The sequence below is a fragment of the Leptinotarsa decemlineata genome, unplaced genomic scaffold (genome assembly GCF_025532065.1).
Source record: "Leptinotarsa decemlineata unplaced genomic scaffold, Ldec_3_MD MMD2_tig00026369_RagTag_RagTag, whole genome shotgun sequence".
In the NCBI taxonomy this organism is placed as follows: Eukaryota; Metazoa; Arthropoda; class Insecta; order Coleoptera; family Chrysomelidae; genus Leptinotarsa; species Leptinotarsa decemlineata.
Genome location: NW_027412709.1, coordinates 1,521,919 through 1,528,807, shown reverse-complemented (window position 1 = coordinate 1,528,807; position 6,889 = coordinate 1,521,919).

The window sequence follows — 6,889 nt, the reverse complement described above, 5'->3', positions numbered from 1 at the left end:
CCATTTAAAATGGAACCACCCCTGTAGAATGTGCATTTTTCAATCAATCTCAATTTTTTTTTATTGAAATATTAAGCATGAAAAACTGTATCTTGACACTAACTTTCACAATTTTAGTTTCATTTCCAAGGCACTCTATGGTTTTTATTGTTTGTCAAAAACGGCAAAAGTTTATTAGGCAATTTTTGTTTTCAAATTTGACTACACCACTGGATTCGTAGTCGTTATAAATCAAAACTGTCAAATTTTCATCAAAAAATATTTGTTAACAACGAAGTTACAACAACTTCAATTTTGGAAACAAAGTATTTGTTTGTAATGTTTATTCAGATTATAGACATATTTGAGATCTGACAACACTGTCATCACCAAGTATAACACCAGTGAATTTGTACAGTGAAAATCCGAAGTCAACAGCTCAATGCGTTCTACAGTTATAACTCCTGAAAATATGGTAATGTGAGAGATTTGTGGTGCAAGCGTTTTGTAATAAAAATCTGACTACGCCACTGGATTTGTGGATAATATTCCCTTAAAATCATTCATTTGAGTGTAGGTTACGAGAAGTGAAAATTAAAATAAAAATTGAATAATTGAATAACAGAAAATTAAAAGTTCATTTTCAAGTTACGCAGTAGTAGACCAAGTTCAGAATCTCATGTCATGGGATCTCCCAATTGCGCTTTTACCAAATCTTGATAGAATCTTTGAAGTATTAATGGTCATACTTGTAAGCTTTTTGGAAGTTTCCCAATAATAAGTAATAGTACTTTTGTAACAGCGCACCTGGAAAATCACATTTTATGAGATTCTGAACTTACTCTACCTTCTTCTATAGCTGATGAAAACAAAATGTATACAAACAAGTTTCAAAGTATTTATTCAACAATTAATTGCCATTAAGAAAAAACTGATACTAAAATAAACATTGATTTAAAACTAAACATTCAAATTTTTGTGGCTTCTACCAAACCTCCATTAAGTTCAATACATTTATCGTATCTCTTCCGAATATTGTTTACACTATTTCTTATTTGTTGAACTGTAATTTCGGCACAAGCTTGTCGTATCTTTTGCATGAGTTCAGCTCGATTCGTTGGTCTTGTTCTGTATACTTTTTGTGTCAGAATACCCCACAGAAAAAAGTCTAATATTGTTAGATCAGGCGATCTAGGTGGCCATTCAATTAAGTCACTACCTCGTCCTATCCAATGATTTGGAAACTGGTTATTTAGCCACTCTTTAACAATCCTCGAATTGTGCACGGAACAGCCGTCGAGCTGAAAATATAAATTTACTTGTTCCGCAAGAGGCATTTCATCTATTTCGTCCGATAATTGGTTATTTAGAAATTCCAAAAAATTTTGCCCGTATGTTTCCATCAAAAAAATATGGACCTATTATTCTATTTTGTACTATACCACACCAAACGTTAACTTTTTCGGAATATTGACTTTTACAATTTATGATCCAGTGCGGATTTTCCGTAGCCCAATACCGAGCATTTTGCGATGAAACTACCCCATTGGTGCTGAAAGAAGCTTCATCACTAAACATTATGCAGTTTAAAAAATTTCTTGTATTCAGGTACTCGCCTTGTGCCCACAAACAAAATTCCATACGTTTCACTTCATCACCTGCCTTTAAAGAGTGAAGAAATTTAGGTTTAAATGCTCTCATTTTGTTTTGTTTAAGACATCGTCGAATAGTCTCTCTCGGTAAGTTTAAATCCAAACTGGCGACTCGTAAACTTCTGTTTGGGTGGTTTCTAAAATAATCTAAAACAGCACCTTCGTTTAAATTTCTTCTTCGGTGATTATTTTTTAAAATATGTTTGCTGACTGCACCGGTTTCTTCAAATGTTTTGTTATATATATATATATATATATATATATATATATAATTATATATTGTTATATATATATATATATATATATATATATATATATATATATATATATATATATATATATATATATATATATATATATATGTATATGTATATATATATATATCTCTTCTAAGAAGTTTAGGTTCGCTTATCTGTGTGTGCATGAGGTCATGAGCAATTGCAATGTTTTTTCCTTTCAATTTTTTGCAATTTTGAAAGATTTGCTTTTACTTGAGGTTCGACTGATATCCTACGTTTATGGAATGATTTTTCGCTCTCCCCAGTGGGTAACAATCGCTGAAATCGAATTATTCTAGATCAAAGTCAAGTAGCTCGTTTAACGACGTACAAATGTTCCTTGGAGTAACTTCTTCTTTCTTTGTTCAGTCCAAAGATTAGTATATTATAGTCTTTTTTGCTCTCTTTTCAGGTGTTTCACTTCACCTTTTTGAATTGAATTATTTTTTTCCAGTCTCACTAGCTTCAATATAATTTTCAATTTCGTTTCTGTTTTTCAGTATCTCATCATATATTTCCTTGTTTGATTTGTCAACCTCAGGCATTATTGAGTCTGATGTAACAATTGGAACACCTAGTACCAAGGTATATTGGATTGGACTTTTTCAGTGAGTTTTTATTCAGTAACCAAATAAATATGATGATATGCAGTGGTTTGGATTTTTTATAAAATACTGCGAAAAATACATACAGGTCTACAGGGTGTTTCAAATTCAATCCTCACCGTTGGGATTTCGGGAACTATGAGAGATACGATGATGGTTAAATTGGGGCAAAGGTGCGCATTTACCTGACCAACAATATGCCGTTGAGAAAGTTCCGAAATTCCAAGTATATCCGGAGATATCTGAAGAAAAAAAAACAGAAATTTCGAAAAGTCGATTCGAAAATAAATTGCACTTTTACATTGCTACTTTTTCCCTGCTACATAATGGTGTTTTCAGATTTACTATTATCTCTTTCTGATATATTTTTTTTTGATTATCGAATGAAAGTCCACGGTTAATAGAGAATTTCAAAAAAAGGTAACAAGTTGCTAACGGCAGTCAATATATTGGGAGAGCAGTGGTCGTGGGTTTTTTATTTTGTGGAACAACCTTTTTTTGGATGGGGCGCCACTTGATTTGATTTTGCTAAAATCAAGAAATAAAAATATGCATAGTCAGAAAATTATTTAATAGTTGCTGCAGACTAAACCAAAATATGGTAGACAAAAAGCGGTTATTATTTTCATTACAAAAAGGATGTGATCCAGTAACACAACAAATGAAATAATACGACGCCGCTGCAGCTGCAGTAGGATCTTACATAACAACGTTATAAAGTAAATTCATATGACTTTCATTACGTCTACACAAAATAATTATTGAAACGTTGGAAATAATTTTTGAAACGTTACATGCATGTAGGCACATATAATTCAAAAAGGAAACACCAGGTATATAGTTGGTTTCCAAAAATAGGTTGTCTGTGTAGTGGAAATCAACTTCGATGTCAAAATTGGAAATTCCTCACCAAATGAGTCCCTTCTTTTCTGGATGTTATCAGCAACAGGCTGTCTGAGAGGTCGAGTAGATTCTGGATGTAGTCTGGAGGGTTAGAAAACGAAACAGTTCAGTTGTCAGGCGATACTATAAATATCCTGGATTCGAAAGATATATGTCGAATTGGAGCAATTCGACTTTTCTTTTTTTTTCAAAACTGGTCGACAGCAAAAGACGGTATTTGGGGATCCAAAAGGTTCCAAACCAGAACAAAAACATTCGAAATGGTTGGACGACCCACGCTTCTTGGAAAATACCAAAGGCTGTACTTGTCCGTAGCTTAATGGAAACTGGCAGATCTACAGAAAGTGATCTCGGTTATGATATTGGTTCCAGAAACAAATGGTTAAAAAACTCACCTCCTCTAAAGGAAAGGCTTCCACTAAAATAATGCCCAACACAAAAATGGTAACTGACGTGACACACTCTACTTTCGTTTCTCAACCGTCACCCAAAATCCTTTCAGGTTGACCTTCGACCAGAAGTATTAACACAAACTCGTCCTTTGAAATTTGGTGTACTCCAATGGCAATACTTCTCCTTTGTATGAAGTATTCATTGAGCATTCCTTCTTTTTGAGAATTTTATTTCATTAATGATAATTCGTTTCTTTTTCTCTTCCCCAGACTACATCAACTATGCAATGAAATACAGAGTTATCAAGAAAATAAAATAGCTGATGTTTACTAGATTGGAACTCTGAAATTGTATACATGTATTTTATGATTTCCACAATTAAATGATACATTTCGTAACAAGTGCTTTGGATTGTTGATAAAAGTCAACTTTTCACGTTACATTACTATATGACGTTTCGTCTTCCACTATCATCAACTTTATTTTTTCTTACCGGCGCTACATTGGATTCTTTCCGTTTTGAACCAGTTTTACCATTTAATGATTCTCTTTCAAAAAATTGAAGATATTGAAAAAATCAATTCTCATCATAATAGACTTTGACTTTGAAATTGCTGTTTGTTCTCGTTTTTCGTTGCTTCACTCACATGTTGATATGCAAATCACAGTCAACCATAACACTATCGAAGAGAAAAAGAAATGTGTGAACTGAATTCTTCCCACAACTCGAGTTAATGAGTTGATAAAATTTATTTTGTATTGTGTACATTTCCAATTAGTATCAATTAGTCATTAAGTAGGTAGTAGTGCATATGATTGGATGGGCGTTGATTGGAAAAAATTCAGTCAATATGAACAAGCCTCAGAATGCTATTTTATAGTAAAACACGTGTTGCGGGTTGGTAATTTCCTAACACCAAACCTTTATTTCAACAACTTGACACGTGTTTCGATCACCAAGTGATTATCTTCAAGAGGAAGAAGATGATCACTCGGTGATCGAAACACGTGTCGAGGTGCTAAAATAACGGTTTGGTAATATTCGTTACTACACCAAAGGTTCCAAACCATGCATCACAAGAACAAATTATAATATTCGGTGAAACACATATGAACGCAGCTATTCATGACTTTAATTTAAGAAATACTGATTAGTGTATCAGTATAATAAACATGTCCCGTGAAATACATAGCTCTCCAAAACATCCAGAATTAGCGAAGGAATGAATATTTATGGAAATTTATTCTTAGAATCGATCAGGCTATTAGTGGATTTATATATTGTTTCAGCAAACAGTTCAACTGGAGTGATTTTACTGGCAGGAAGATATAATATTTTCAAATATAAATGTAATAACAATGATCGCCTTGAATAACACTGAGAATAAATAATGACAAACAGGATGAGATACTCACACCTAAACTTACAATAATTACCCTTTGACTTTCCGTTGAGCATTCCTTAGCCTGTTTTTCAGTCTGAAGAACAATTATTTTCTATCATCAAACTGAAAGATCTGTTCTCGAGAGACTGGTTGGAAATGCAATAATAAATTGAGGTTCATTGAACTAAAAATCAGATATCTCTCTTCTTTTCTTTTTTCTATAAAATATGTAATGAAACAATCCTACTTAATATGAAAAATCCACTCGAATTTTACACTCATTTCAATAAAAGAGTTATTGGAACATTAGATCAAGATCTTCAGATGATGTGGTGCTGCAGGTTTTTCCGGGTTTTCCTGCAGCTGAAAAAGCAAATGCGCCACTGGAATCAATGAAGTCGCCCCGGAGCGCCAATTAATTTTTATTGTTGTTTTTATTTTATGTTTATCGTTGTTTTAATTTCCGGAAAATATATTACGTATGAAAAAACTTGGCATATGTTATATCATTCTAGTAATCATTTGATACAGTAGTAAACTCTGGGAATAATTATATCTGAAGACATGTACATGAATTAAAATAATTTACGTTTAAATAACAATATGAAACATCAACCGCAAATATAATTTAAACGTGAAATTTCGTGGAATGGGAAGTAGCGGTCAAAATGACAAGTAAGAGAATAGAGAATCGCATCAATCTCCAACGTCAGCATTCAGCCGCAAACCCATATGCCATTCAGGAATTTGAACGCTGCCGAAAGACCGACCTCATCGATCAACTGCTACCAACACAAATCCACATAGCGTAGAGATATATCTACATATTTATATGTTATCTTCAACTCATATAAAAGAATTGTTTTGGTTTCGGTACCAATTTTTCTTTTCAATATCAGCGAATTTTTATTGTATATTTGTAATTCACTTACATAAAATATTCAATAGAAATCATCGAGACATGTCGATTTCAGCTGGTGACAGGTACTATAGTCAAATAATCCATTAAACAAAATAATATGCTTTTTTACAGAAAAACCGGTCGAGTGACTGGATTACTGGATATTTAAGTAACAAGTTGTTTGCCGTTAGTTTGTATGTAACCTTGGTAACCTGATATTTTCAAAATTCGATGACAAACTGCAGGAAATATAAAAAGTTAGTCGAACACGCACATAGATAAACAAATGGGTATTATGTAAGGATTGCCAGGACTTACACTGTTTTAACAAATATGCTTATGTGATAGGGTTTATATATTTGGGTATGGGAATGAAACATGGATATATGTGTGATAATTTTATGAGACTATACTTGGGATTGATAGTGCTTTCTTTGATTCGTCAGGTCTTTTATTTGTTTATTAGTGTTATGAGTTATTCTGAAATAACATAGTCGACGAATATCAACGAAATCTATATGGTGTGAAGGCATGCATTGCTAATAATTTGAAGAGGGTCTCACATTCAACGGATGCCGGATTAAAATTAAATCATTACTAAAAATTTCAGCATGAGAAATCGGTTGTCAGTGTCAAACTTGCTCTTAGCGAACAACGGGCGGCTCCTTTGACTGTCAGTCAATTGTTAAAAGATCTATCTTAATACGAGCCGCTATAGTGAGTTCTCTTGATTTTCTTTTCTGTCCTACTTCGTTCACTGTTTCGAAGAGAGATGGTGTGCAGAAGGTTCGTT